Source organism: Eleginops maclovinus, chromosome 18 (assembly GCF_036324505.1).
Source record: "Eleginops maclovinus isolate JMC-PN-2008 ecotype Puerto Natales chromosome 18, JC_Emac_rtc_rv5, whole genome shotgun sequence".
Taxonomy (NCBI): domain Eukaryota; kingdom Metazoa; phylum Chordata; class Actinopteri; order Perciformes; family Eleginopidae; genus Eleginops; species Eleginops maclovinus.
The window spans coordinates 20,876,056-20,891,816 of NC_086366.1; positions in this window are offsets into that span (position 1 = coordinate 20,876,056).

The window sequence follows — 15,761 nt, forward strand, 5'->3', positions numbered from 1 at the left end:
GTGACTGTCTGACAACACTGAAATTTAAATTATAGAAAGATGCTTGCAACAAATGTTTATACTTTATGGCTACGGTTAAGATGTGGCTATGACTGGTTACAATTCTATGTCTGAAGGCACCATTTTCCTTGAATTCATATTTGTGTGTGAGTGCATATTAATAAGATATACTCTTTATGTGCCTTTTCAAGCATGGGTGAGTAAGCATGTGTGTGTGTGTGTGTGCTCTTGAGTAAGATTATGTATATGTCAAGGGTGAGGGGAGGTGTGTGAGTGTGTGTCTGTGTCTATCAAGCTCTCAGCGCTACCTGTCAAATTAATTTCCCGCTCACCCATCCCCCCGTTTATTTTTGGACGTATGTTGTGCCCATGCAGAGATCGTCGGCCAATGAGTGTACAGTTTAGAGCCCCTGTTGGCAGCAAGCCTCTCTGTGATTGGCTGAGGCGAGCGGACTATACTCGGAGGAGTTTAGCTAGGATTAACTTTGCTTCATAATCAATGTTGACTGCTGGAATAACAGTGGCAGAGATTGGGGGGGGGGGGGTGGGGGTGGGATGGGGGGGGGGTAAGAAAAGGCAAAACAATAAGTGAGTAATGGGTGAGAGAGAAGAAATAAAAGCATGTAAGGGGGGTACAATTCTGTAAGAGTGGGGAAAATGTCTGACAGACGGAAGAGGAAGAGATGGAGCTGAAGGTGTGAGAAGAGGTGATGTTGCAAAAAGGAGTGAAAAAAGGAGAAGAGAGGGAAAGAAAGGGGGAAATGGAGCATTGGAAGAGGGAAACGGAAAGAGACACATTGTAGAAATGAAGAGAAACAAGGAAAAGGGGAAGATGAAGTTTAAGAATGGAAATTAGGAAGAAAAAGTAGAAGGCAACAAAATGAGGAGGAAGGAGGAGAATTCAGAACCATTAGAGGAAGATAAGAGAAGCGTGAGAGATAAACAAAATAAATAAAAGAGAGAGATCACAGGAAGAACAAGGAAGTAACTAAAGGTGCACTGGGGTAGAAACAGGAATAAGAGAAAGAGGAGAGGGCAAGGAAGGGAAGGACTGAAAGAAAGAAGGGCGGTGTTTGCTGTACAGATTGAAGACTTGCTTATGTTGGGCATTTTGTAAACAATAGTTAAAAAATTACTTTGGAGTGGTTTGGGGGTTATTGAGGATGCTGAATCAATTTCTGACATTTTCAGGATAAAAAATGGCAGTTTCAACCAGAAATTGGCCATATTTGTTGTTTGGTTGGGCGAATACCATGAGAACTGTTGCCACAATTGTATATAGAGATCATAAGATGATAATTATTACCTCTACTGTGGACAACTTTCTCTCAAATAAATAGGCAATCTGTCCAATCCAAATGATCAATAATCCCCTAAATTTTCAAAATTGGCACAAAATGTATAAAAATCATCGCAACAAGTGCACATGTAGCCACTTTCTGTTTAAGACTGACATTTTTTATCCTGAAATGTCAGAAATAGCAATTCATGCTTATTAACGCAACTGATATTGATTGTGCAAAACGCCTAATTTATACAGCTTACAATCTATGTGCTGGGGACCCGTACTGTACATTTCTTAAATAGAACTTTGGTGTACTCAACATTTCCGGGTTCACAACCGACTGGCAACTAGACTAAAAGTGAAGGAAAAGGGTAAAAGAGGAGATGAGATGAGAGGAGGTAGAAAGGAGAATTAGGCGTAGAATGAACAAGGAAAAGAAGAAAGTAAAGGAAATGTGATTAAAAGATGAAGAGGATGGAGTTGAAGAGTAAGAGCAGGAAAGAATAGAGAAAGAGTGAATTATAAAAAAGATGGGCAGGTGTAGAATAAAAGGAAGTCAAAAAAGTGTATGGAGAGGAGGAGTGGAGAAGCAGGAAGGGATGAGACGAAGGAAGAGCAGGAGGTGGAGGAAGGAAAAAGGGGGATAAGGGGGGAGGAAGGGGGTGAAGAGGAGGGGCAGGTCTTTCATTGACTGTGCTCTCATGCATGTCAGCGTCCTCCACCCCCCCATTCAACCCCCAACCCCCCATCATTCACATGAATTAAAGGCTGTGTGTGTGTGTGTGTGTGTGTGTGTGATGAGTCATACTTTTGTTTTGTGGTGTTCTTTACTTCCAGCGAATGGTTTGGATTGCTGACAATGACACACACACACACACACACACACACGCACACACACAAAAGGACACACCCTCACAAACACACATATACACACAATCGCATGCACGCATGCACACACACACACACACACACACAAAAGGACACACCCTCACAATCACACACACACAAGTTATATAAGTTAGAAGCTTGGGCAGCAAGAGAACACAGAGAGCTTTTGGCTTTTGTTGTTTATTATATTAATTAAACTTATTGTTAAAAACTCAGCTATATAGGTCGTGACACAAGTTGAAACATGTAAACTGGTTTTCATACTTTTCCTTGCTAACATTTGAACTGCATGCGTTTTGTTTTCATTGTTGGAGTTTACATGTTGACCATCACACCAACACCAGATATTTATTGTACCTTATCATCATGCTTTAATGAAGAGTTTACATTTTTTACTTTGAGATATGAAGTTATGGGTTATGTCAGTCATATTTTATCCTCCACTAATTTGCCCTTAACCTGTCTACTCAGAGCTGTTTAAGACTTTTCAAAGTATTTTCCTAGAAGTTGCTTTTTTTCCCGAACTGTACTTTATTAATAAAAATCATTGGCTTAAATACATTGAAAACATATTGTGCTGACACATCCTATCAAAAGATGAGTCAGACAGGCTGAAAGAGAGTCATCTATAACATTTCGAATTTTGAGCTTCATGCTCTTTCCTCTTTCTTTTAGGGCATTTGGCTAACTGCTCTTTTCAAGCTACATTAATATGTGTAATTAGGTTTGATGCTAGTTTTTCCTCTTTTCCTCTCCTCATCCTTTCTATCCTCCGCCGTCTTCCTTTCCTCCCTCTCTCTACATTTCTTTATCAATCCTTCTATCTCTCATCCTCATATATACAAAGGACCTAGAATGACTTTACGTTTAATTATTCATGTTAGAACCAAAAAAAGAGCAGATAAGGATTCTACAGCCACAGATTTAACAGGACTTGTGATGCTAATTTTCCTGTTCATATTAGTATTTTTTTGCGTCTACCGTGACATTTCCCCATGCTTTAATGTTCCAAAAGCTCTTTATTTTTCTCATACTGCCTGTCCTGCAGAACCTCTTTTCCCCCTCACTACAGGAACGGAACAACCTCATAAAGCATAATAGGGCCCCTTTAATGCTAATGTCCACATCCTAACATGATGCTGATGATGTCAATGCAAATGTTATGATGTTCAGCAGATATGATGTTAAGTATCCACAACCATCAAGTGTACTGCATCAGCATGCTAACTAGCACTACACACAATGTGGCAAAGTATTTAGCAATAAAACAAAGCATTGCCGGTTTGATGACCTGTGATGGCATTACATGACAAATCAGAGTTAAGAGTTAAGCAAAGTTCTGACAATTCACCCCAAAGGGTGAGGGTAATATTTCCAGTAGTTGCGAAGACATTACAAAGAACCACATTTCACAATTCGTCATTGTAAGCTGTTTGGAAAAGGGCTGGTACTTTCAAAAAATACTTAGGGAAAACCCAAAAATATTTTTGGCTAGCACAGTGCAGTTCCTGGCTCTCCTTTTAGTTTACAGTTCTGATATAAATTCAGCATCAATTGATAAAACTCAAACAAAGCACCTATTTAAGCTGCTTTAGCCTGCCTACCATTGCTGCTTCTTCTGCTAGCCACGAAACAAGCTCCAAAAAGGCTGCTGTTGTTCACGCTGCTACTTACCCAACTGCTTGTCATGTCACATCAGCAATCTGAAACTAGGGAAGCCATTTGTGCAGAAAGCACGGCTAACATCCATCACAGATTTTGACTGGCAAGTGAACACCCTCCAAGGATCAATGACTGAGGCTACTACAACATTGTTCTTGTTCTTTACTATGCTGTATCAGACTATCAAATGTTATTTCTGTTGTCATTGACGCCAACTCGGTTCTGTTTCCTATGGGGGGTCTTTTGTTGCTGCTGATTTCCCGCCTTAAGCTTTCCAGGGCCGTCCTGTACCACGCCCGTTGCCAGAAGCCCTTTAGGGGCCACTTATTGGTCAGATTCTTCCATGGCCAGACCCAAAGGCATTACTTGGAGCCTGACAATAATGTTTCGTAATCTGTGAATCCAGTGCACTTTGAGAGCAAAATTAAAGGATTAGATGTATGAAAAATGTTCTGCTTATGAAAACCATGTTGTAATATATGCCAGCTATTCCCCGCTCTAAGGGAACATAGACATAACCTAAAATGGGTTGAACAAATTAAATCAAATTTGGTTGTCTTTAATAGCTTCGAAAGTGAGCAATGCCAACATAATAAACAAAAGGACCCTAAATATACCTAACCACTCCTACCAAAAAGATGAGAAAACAGGATAAAAACAGAAAGGTTTTCTCACTACTGCTATTTACTTCCCAGGTTGACCTAGACCTGGTTGCAGCGTATCGCCATGGAGGAAAATGTGCCCAACCAGGCTAGAAGATCTGTCTTTGGTTGTTATAAAACAGTCACATTAAGATGTGGTAACCTTTGTGTCCTTAAACCAGAAATACTGTAGTTGTTTTCCTTATGGGAGCAATGAAAAGAACAGAAAATCAGCTCTGGAGCAAATGGAAATGGCAAACGGCAGTAACATTAAGATCCATGACCATATCAGTACTTTGTCCTTCTATGTATGTCTCTGTGTTGCTGAATAATGGCAGAGCTGCAGGCACTGAAATGACAGCCAGTCTGGTAGCTGGCTGCTCAGCCTGTGTGTGTGTGTGTGTGTGTGTGTGTGTGTGTGTGTGTGTGTGTGTGTGTGTGTGTGTGTGTGTGTGTGTGTGTGTGTGTGTGTGTGTGTGTGTGTGCTGACTAGTACTGTCTGCTGTCCTCCTCTTGGGTCAAACTCCCAAACATTATGCCAACAGCTGCGGGAGGACAAACCAAAACAGCACAGTAATGTTGTTAATTTGTCAAATGATAAATGGAAATATAGGTATAAGTAGAATTCATCAGTTTGTCATGCTCGGCGAGTCAGGGACGGCCGCTCAGTGAAAGATGATCTCCTCTGGGTTCTTTCTCCAGTGGTGAGTTGCCCTCTTTTGACGTATTTTCACACAGCGATTTAACCAGGATGCAGGATTTGAATACTCTCTTAAGCACCCATTTTACATTCTTTATACAAGCACTCCTGCCACTATTGTATTACAATAACCTAGATCAGCACCGTTTCCCTTAGTTTTGGTTACACATTTTGTAGGAGCTACTTTATTTTAAGCATACTCAGACCTCAAGTCTCCAACTCTATCATCATTTGTCACAAGAGGGGTGATATTTGACAATAAATATATTGCCATTTTGCTGTTATCACTGCAATAACGGTTTAGGATTTGGTGGGGGTGAATGAACAATATTGGTCCCATTTAGCAGTGATGTTGACGCAGTCAAAATGTTGCTAACACTGTACAACGATGAGCACAACACAGAGCGTCTGTGGAACCATCATACATGACACAAGCACTACTCACTCTCTCCCTCACCCCTTCTCTCTACCAGTCCCCCCTCTACCCTTCCATAATCCAATTATGTGTTGCGATGACCTGTCAGTGTCAATAATTGTTGTTGTCATGCCAACCTCCTGCCATGGGTTTGCCCCTGGGCTCTACGCCAATTGAAACTGTTCCTGTTGATTAGCCGGTGGTGAGCTCGTTAGGTAGGCCCCGCCGACTACAGGGGAGTTACACATGGGGGGAGGGTTGACGGGCTGGTGGAGGAGACTTTATGGCAGCTATGTCAGCGGTCCTGATTGAGCCACAATGGATTTATGAGCTTAATTGTGTCTGTATTTAATGGCATCATTTTATTAATAATTCATCGCACTGTTTTTAGCTTAACTAACGGAGTGAAAATCGAGGCTAAAGACACAAAGTTGTGCGAGCAGTAACAGACTCCCACAAAATGTTTAATAAGATATTTGTTTCTTGTTGACTTGAGTTTAGTTTTCAGATAATGGCTGTATTAACTATTAGGTATTAATGTTGATGTATCGCCCCTTTTATTTTTTTGTTTCTGCACCACTCATGTTCAGCCTTTAATTTCTTAATCAACTGTTTTTACATTTATTTTTAAAATAGAAGCCAAATTTAGACTGCAGGCATATCTGATTGGTTTTCACTTTAAAACAGACTGGGCGCACTTTGATTTGCTATCGATCAGATTGGTTTTGTGTTTCCAGACATCACCATCTTACGTGCATGGCTTGTAATTTAAAGAATCAGTAACTATGTAGCCACTAGCGGCTTTGCAAAACAGAAGCATAAGGCTGCATGTGCATCAAACGCAATTGTATCTTTGCTCACTGCAAGGGTGGGTGCAGAGTCTTGCGTTAAACAAGTAAACCCAGGGTTTCTCATATTAAAAGGGCTTGCAACAAGGAACCAATCACAAACATGGAAAATCGTACTGACACTGGAGCATCATAGTTCATGAATGAAAAGTAAACTGAAATGAGACATATTCCAATGGAGGTAAACCTCATACTTACATAACTTCATCATAGAATCCAGGCTAAAAAAAACACAGTTTCATCTACAAGAAGAACAACTGGCAATCATCTGCGTAAATTACCAGGTTTAAAATATTACTGCCTCATGTGTTTTGTCAACTTAACGTGCTGCTTAGTTGCTTTTTAATGCAATAGAACAGGTGATATAGGCTAAAATGTTTTTCGTATCTTAAAATCACTCACTGCACACATAAAAGGATGTTACCGGTAGCATATCTCTTATCTCGAACATAACCTGCACCTCACCTAACCCTAACCCTAGTTACCATGGTGATCTATCACATTAGTGACTCATCATCGTAGGACGAAAGAGATTTAACCCTGTACCATCGCCAACCCCAAATCCTGCTTCCTAGAACAGGCCACTAAACATGACCAAATGGGAAAGCTTTTGCAATACAATGTCATAAATGGAATTTGTGATAGCAGAACTCTTATAGAGATACGTTTGGAAATTGAAAACGCAGAAAACCTTTATTCAATGTGCGGGGGGGCTGTGTTTTCTTAAGAAGGCTCTAACCTGAACCATTTAACACCTGCTTTCTCAGTGACCCAACACCATAGAGTAAACAACCCATAATGCATGATTAAGTGTAACCTCTGCTCCCAACTTAACCCCTTGACGTTTGACCTGTTAGGAAGAAGGTCAACCAATATATGTCTTTCACCACCTGTCCCCGCTTTCACTGCTTTCAACACTTACTTCTGTATCCTTAGAGGAATCGGATTCTGACCAACTTGATCTTGGTTTTTGTTTTGATCAATATAGATAGAGAAAGTTGAAGCAAAGGACATCAGCCCGTGTTTGTTCACTACTTCTATGAGGTTTGTTATCCGTATTACTTCTCCCTGTTTTATTTTGTCATGTCTTCATTTTCCATCTTTTAAGTGTTCACCCCCCCCCCCCCCCCCCACACACACACCTGTAATATGACTTCGTAGCTTTAAACTCCGCACAAAGAGCTCTGATTGATCAACAGGCAGTGCTTTCACTCAACTTGATCTGTATGTTAACCTGCTGGTTAGCTCTCCAGCAGAGTTACCATGATCTACCCCGCTAAGAAGTGAACCAGCTTCATAGGAGTTAGAGCTGAAGTTACCGCGCTAATCCCAAATCCCGCTTCGTAGTACAGGCCTCCTATGATGATGGTAATTCCTGTGGTCAAAATGAATGGTTTGGGGTCATTTACATTAGTTAATGGATTTTTCAGGTACTGTACACCCTGCTTACCACAAACATATTTTATGTACAGTATATGGGGGTCAGTGCTCTGATCTGGGGTGGCTGCAGTTGGTCTGGTCTAGTTTCAGAAACGTTATGTGCCCAAAGAATGAGGTCAGCTGACTACCTGAAATACTGAATGATCAGGTTATTCCATCAATGGATTTTTTCTTCCCTGATGGCACAGGCATGTTCCAAGATGTCAATGCCAGGATCCATCGGGCTCAAATTGGGAAAGAGTGGTTCAGGGAGCATGAGACATCATTTTCACACATGGATTGGCCACCACAGAGTCCAGACCTGAACCCGATTGAGAATCTTTGGGATGTGCTGGAGAAGACTTTGCGCAGTGGTCTGAATCTCCCATCATCAATACAAGATCTTGGTGAAAGATTAATGAAAGACAGAAATAAATGTTGTGACATTGCAGAAGCTTGTAGAAACGATGCCACAGCGAATGCGTGCCGTAATCAAAGCTAAAGGCGGTCCAACGAATATTAGAGTGTGTGACCTTTTTTTGGCCAGGCAGTGTATTTGATCCCTTTATTTAAACATTTGTTGAGCACATTTTCTTATGTCTTAAGGCCTTTAAAACATCATGTCAATATATTTAATATACATTATATTTGCACTTTCCATCAGTCCATTGTTATTTTAAGGATTTCTTTAACACTATTATAACTTAAAATGACATGCTTTTTTAATTCAGAACACGATTTTTTGCACATGTTGTGCGGAATGACTGTCAAATCATAACGTACACTATGGTTGTGCATGATCTGAAGGTAATTGATGAGTTTTATCCTGACTAAGAGTCCATTTCTTTAACCTCCTTGGCTGTAAACTCTCTGAACCCGGATCACCTTCACTCCTCAACTACTCAGGTCACTAAGAGCTTGTGTATGCGTCTAATACTATATTCTGTTAACCTGTAGTAACCCTCGCTCAGGTGGGGGTCTTGTCTGCTATAAATAGCTGTGCTAAGCTGGCTAGAGGGCTGAGGCTGAGTTTAGGCAGGAGGCCTGTAGATGATGGAAATCCAACAGCAGAAGAGAACTGATAGGCCGTGATGGAACAAGGAACTACATCAGCCTCTATTTGTGCTTTAGTCTATATCTTTTATAGGACATATACTATGTTCATTTGAATGTTCAAATTTGTATTTTGGGGAGTGTGTGTGAGAGGGAAACTCCCTTTGGAACTTTGTGACTTGAGCGTTTACATGCTTAAAAACCAACATAACAAATTACAGGTAGGGTAAACCCCCAAAACCATATTAGGGCTCCTTTAAATATATGATGAATTTGAATCGGCTCAGATCAGATTGAAAAAAATACAAATCTTTACCTCAGTATATAATCACAAGGGTTGCGTTTATTTGCCACAGAAGGCTAATGCATCAATGTGACCTTTAGCTGCAAACAGGGACTTGCTTCATGGATTACTAGAGCTTGTGATCTAAAGATGTTCAACAGGGAAACGAAAAGAACGTCATATTATCATACCACTACATCCATAGTGTCTTGAAACAAGCTGAAATAGTCCTAAATGACTCCGGTTGGCTGAAGTACACACTTGTTGTTGTTGTTGTTGTTGTTGTTGTGGACGATATAAACACACATAAGTCTGTTAGCTCGCAAGCTCACAGATGTACACATCCGACTAAAGGCTACTGCGAGCTAATCTGATGGCAGCAAACATAGTCTAATGCACTGCCATCAGTTCAACAGCGGGGCAGATTTAGAAGTCAAACCGGGACAGTACACTGAGCCTGGACAGTGGCTGTGTAGCTGCCTGGATGTCAGACTGTGAAAACTAGATAACATTGCAAGCAGTTTTAGCAAAGAAGTGGGTTCAAAAATGCCAATATGTTCCAATGGTTCTTTATAGAAATGGAAAACCTTTTATATGGAATGTTTCTTCAGTGTTGACGGTGCATGTAGTTCATCGCGGCAATACATTCATCAGTGTGTGCTATTGTGACGAGAAATTTGAGTCCTTCTGCTTATGGAGGCGTGCCAGCTTTGCCTACATGTATCTACATTGATGCCCAACCAAAATATGGTGTAGCCAAGATTAAAATGATAAGACAGAGGCCATGTTGTCAGAACCAGAGTTTAAAAAAGCAACAACTTCATACTATTTTCCACGTTGTCAAGAACAGCATGATACATGTTCACTACTCCAATATTTACCATTCACAATAAAAGCAGGACATTTCACTTAATCACTTAATTTCACTTAGAGACAGCTCCTCAAAATAACCAACAATAACCGCAGCTTCAGACTTTTCCGCCGCTGTATTGTATTGTATCTCTATCGATAATTCCCTGCAATCGTATTTTTGGATGCCATTTTCGCTATAGGAAATGTCAAAGATTTGCAATACAAAGAGAACAAATAATTTCTGGTTCTGAGTAGCATCTACAGCATGCGTGTCCCATGATTACCGAGAGACATTCAAGATGAAATGACCTGTAATTCATGATTCCCTTTACCTGCGTAACTCCCCGTTAAATGATGGCGAAGAAAGAATAACAGATTTTGCGAAAGTAGAACTCAGCTTTGTCAGTCAATAAAACACACCATCCACGACGTGGCACATTCTTCTAAGATACCACTTTTTTTATTACAGCAATCTTTTTTTGAAATGATGCTCTTTATGTTTAAATCTTTCAGACATTCTAAACATTTAAAACATGTTCATCTTGTATGTAACGCACCTTTCTGTGTCCTTCCTCCTTACAAACAAACTTCACCCTAACCATCTCTGCGCTGTTCTCTGAATGTAGACAGCTTCTCTCTTTCTCTTTAAGTCATTTACTTGACATATTGCTCTTAACTCACTTATCGTGACTTTGGGCAGATAACTTGAGTCAGCTAACCAACTTTACATATTCAGTCTGTACTGGCCACACTAATTCAATGTCGGAAGAAACGTTGTGTCCTGAATTTTACAATGGTTTAATGGGTCATGTTATATTTGGAGTTACAAGCTTGTTACACTGCAGATGAAACAGTAACTATCAATAATACAGACAGATAATCCTTAACTGACCTCAAGTCTGCATTTAGGGTTGAGTAATACACGCTGTGTTAGCTACAGCCTGCACTTACAGATATGGTTAAATAGGACGATCCTCTAGCACACTGCACAGTCCTGTTTAAATTCCATGGCTACACTATATAGTTACACAGTTTCAATGTCCATCATTTATCAAAGCTACCAAGAGTTGTAAGTTAATGCATTTCCTGAAAATGCACTCTTAAAATCCACAAAGATTTCTTTGAAAGAAATGGATCTGTTTGAAATGATTTTATCCAGGTTTAAAGTTCCTAGCAAACAAAATAATTGTTTCCTGCTGGGACACGAGACAATGAATCAGAACAGTAGTGTACAGTAAATGACTCCTCTCACAACACTGATTGCTCAGATTCTTGCAACCCAGAGCTTTAAAAGTGACATTGTTCAGAAAGTCTGCCTCAGACCAAGAACAGATTCATTCTGCTCTCTGTCACTCCTCCAACTCCTACTGAGATCTGTCCCTGAGAGACAGACCTACTGCTGAGTGTAGTACACACACACACACACACACACACACACACACACACACACACACACACACACACACACACACACACACACACACACACACACACACACACACACACACCACACACACACACACACACACACACACACACACACACACACACACACACAGCTTTCATCTCAGAGTGTGAGCTCTATATTCTGTTCAACTGGGACAGTGAGGTCTTAACTAGACTGGCCTAAAAACACTTCTTTCTCTGCCTCTCTGCTCAGTTCTTTTTCATCTCAATGAGCGTAGCTGTGTGATTTGACAGGATGCAGCTCCAAGTATGTTACACACAGTATCTGTGAATGTGTGTCTATTCCTGTGAGAACACTGTTTTTTATACTGCCAAAGTGTTAACATTTTGGCAAAGCTAGGATGTTTTGGCAAAATGCCTGTAGGTTTTTTCAAAATTAGTGCGTTGGAATATCGAAAGCCAATGATCGAGCCTCCATGTGTCACACTAGGGCCAGTCTTGTGGTCTGCAAAATGTATTTGTGTGTGTGTGTTTTTGTTAGGTGTCCCTGGAGTGTACTCCACTAGTCAATAGAGAGCATAATGTTGTGAGTTTACCAACAATGCCCCAGAGGTATGGTGGTTGAGTGAGCTCATTGCGGTTTGACTGGTGTCCAGAGTGGACACTTGGGACGAGTGACAAAAAGAGAGCGAGAGAGAGAGATAGGGATGTATTTGTATAGAGCAGGTTCAGCAGTTGGGCTCGACTACACATGTACTACTGAGTGTTTTTGAGAAGACAAAGGAAAACACATCTGACAAAACATTTGATTGGACCAAAGCAGCAGAAACCCAAAGTTTTGTACTTAGGCCAGAGCTCCACGGTACCACAGATAACTCAAACTGTGAGGTGATTGTATCAATCAATCAAATCAAAAATACTTTAATAATCCCAGAGTGAAATTAGGTTTTTGTGACAGTTGCATCATATAAGACCAAAATAAATACATATTTATATAATCATAAGTTCTTCTAGCTACAGGGACCTAACATCAGGCTCATTGTGAAGACATGATGAAGCCCCCATAGCAATCCCACCGGCCCATATAGTCCGGAAGCTACCCAAACAAATCGCTGGGAACCGTGGAAGGAAGTGTTGTTGATGGAAACGCTGCCTTTCGCAACTCAGATTCATTAAAGACGGTCGGATAAAGATAAACGGGTACAATGTGAAAGCAGTGGTCTTGCTATACATCCATTCCTGTATTTGTACTTTCTTGGGGCTCTCTGACCATCCCATGTATTTATTGAAAATATCCAAAATAATCTAATTTTGCATTCCTATTTGAACTCATCTTTTGACTTAGTTGGTTCTAGGAAGTTCCTGTTGTACAAGCCCACACGTTTTCAGTTCAGATTCTTTGGTCAAGGAAGACATTTTGGTTTGGATTGTCAAAGTCAAAAGTTTGTTTTGGTAGAATTGTTTAGAAATGAAGGTTAATGTAGATTTACTCCAATTGAATAAATGATGATACTATTGGCATATCAACATGTATTTTGTCGAAATATGTTGAAATATGTTGCCCTTCGAAGTTCACTTGTATGAAACCGAGGTGGGGTCAATGCCACTGAGGATTAAAGTTATACAATTATAAAATGTACATACAGTATCTCCAAAATAAAGCAATTTTTCCGTGGAAAGATAAATATATTTTAGACTTTAGAGTCCGGAGGTTATACCACCTGAAAGTTCTGAACAGGGGTGGAGGGACACTGGAGACCTGCCAAGATGGACGAGTCTCAACAAGTCCAGTCAGTCCTAATCAACTGAGGCCTTACAAGACGTTTGATATTTCACCCCAGGGAGCTGAATGAAGTCCACTTTCTATAGTGTTAACACCCTTCTGACTGTTACTGCTGTGAAACCCTCAAACCAACTAAATCTGTTTTTCGGTATGCAGGGTCTAATTGGCAGTGAAGGTTGCTGATTTAAAGTCACTTACAATTTAGATTTTGCATTTAATAAGTGAAAAACTCTGCTTAAACATGACTCAAATACGGGACAGCAATATGACAATGTGAACGGCATGGGAGTTGATAGAAATGTTTAGTAAGTTTAATACCCATGTAACCATTCCTTCAATGACTAATAGACTAATAGACTGTTTGTACCATTGGTGAAAAAAGTAAAAGTTGCAATACAATGCTGTACAAATACTTTGTTCCAAGTAAAAGCCTTACATTTACTTTGAGTTATGAAGTGCAAAAGATTCAACAGCAAAATGTAATTGATGTATCAAAGACGCCCTATTTAGCCTTTTCCCTTTCCTGTAATGTGTTAAATAGGTCTTTTTGCATGTAAATGGTTTATAAAGGCTAAAATCCCTGTGTTCCCTCCAGCGGGAGTTTCTCTCCCACATTCTCCCCCTGGCCTAAAGCTCTTCAATTAGACTCCCTATACATACCTCAAAAGCATGATATTTAGATTTGGCCATGGAGTCATATGACTTGGGAGTCGCCGTCGCCTGCATTCCTTTTCCTTTTTATGTCCATAGGCTTCTTGTACCTTTGACCTTTTATCAAACAAGACATTTATGTTCTTTATTATGTACTGATAGTTCAGCGAGAAGGGTTTCAGGTCGATCCAAGCCTTCAAGAGCTCTAACCAATGCCTTACATTGTGAAGAAAAAACAAGAAATATTGAACCGCTCATTTTACATCTTTATTGTATATTTGCTTGCAAGAGCCAGCAAAAACAGGGCAGCATTGCCTGATGAATTGCCTGATGAATTACATAAAAAAAGAAAATGAAAATGCGAACCTGGCCCGCGCCCAAAGCGTTAAACAACAAAACAACACCACACTTGATTGGGTGTTTCTTCAATGCAGTTAGGTTTGAATTATCATTCATAACATGTCATGATGTCCTTTACAACCGCTGAATGTGTCCTGAGTGATGAGATCACACTGTCTCTTATTTATTCTTCCGTTTTAACTGCCACACTCAGTCTTGGTGTTTTTTAATCTCTTTTTCCAAACTCTCAGGGGACGTATGCACATTTCTCTGGGTCTCTGCCTCTAAACAACACTGTCTTTCACTCTGTAGGAAAATGCAAAATATACACAGGAAACTGCCATTCACTGTTTATTTAAAACAAATAAAAGTTACATTTAGGGTAATAATTAAGGTTTTTAAAGGGGCCCTGTTATGCTTTTGCAGTTTTTTCGTTTCCTGTAGTGTGCTATGTAGGTTTCAGTGCATGTAATTGCTTTGCAAAGGCTAAACTCTGAAAGTTCCCACCAGAAGGAGTTCCTCTCCACCAACCATGCCTGGAATGCCTCCATTGGACTCCTTTGTTTTCTTCCAGTACATAGTGACATCACTACATACCATCACTAGCACTACTATTGGCTAGCGCTCCAACACATTGTATGTGATAGGCTGAAAAGCAGGACGGTTGACCAATCACAACAGAGCCGCCCAGCTAACCAATCAGAGCAGACTGGGCTCTCGTTTCAGACAGAGGGGGAAAAGAGCAGGCAAATGAGAAAAATAAAGACCTTTTTGAACATTAAAGCAGGGAAACATACAGTAAAGGCACAAAATACAAATATGAAACCTGACAATGAGCGTAATATGTTCTTTTGAGAGGTTCTAACAGTTAGATAGAGAACGTCCAGCTTTCAGGATCAGGTTGTTGAATATTCCATTCTGTCTGTTGTCTGTCATATTTTCAAACACCGACATCTTTTTGTTTATGTTCTGGATGTGGCAACTGGTTGCTTTTAATTTCCCCAAAACATCAGCTTTCTCGCATGCGCGCACGCACGCACACGCGCACGCACGCACGCACGCACACACACACACACACACACACACACACACACACACACACACACACACACACACACACACACACACACACACACACACACACATACAGCTTCAGCTGTGGCTTAGCAGTGAACCAGACTCTTCACACAGCAGCCAGTTGGTCAATCAGTCAGTCCTGTCACTGCAGGCTACGATCCAAAGCTATTAACCGGGGGAACATCCCGACTTTATCTCACACTACACTGCCTAGACAGAGCTCCAACATACACACACACATACACACACACACACACACACACACACACACACACACACACACACACACACACACACACACACACACACACACACACACACACACACACACACACACACACACACACACACACACACACACACACACACACACACACACACCTGCCCCATCCTACAGATAGTATGCAGGTAATGCCATGTTAATAGCTGTGTTTACGAATAGGCTGAGGACTATTCTT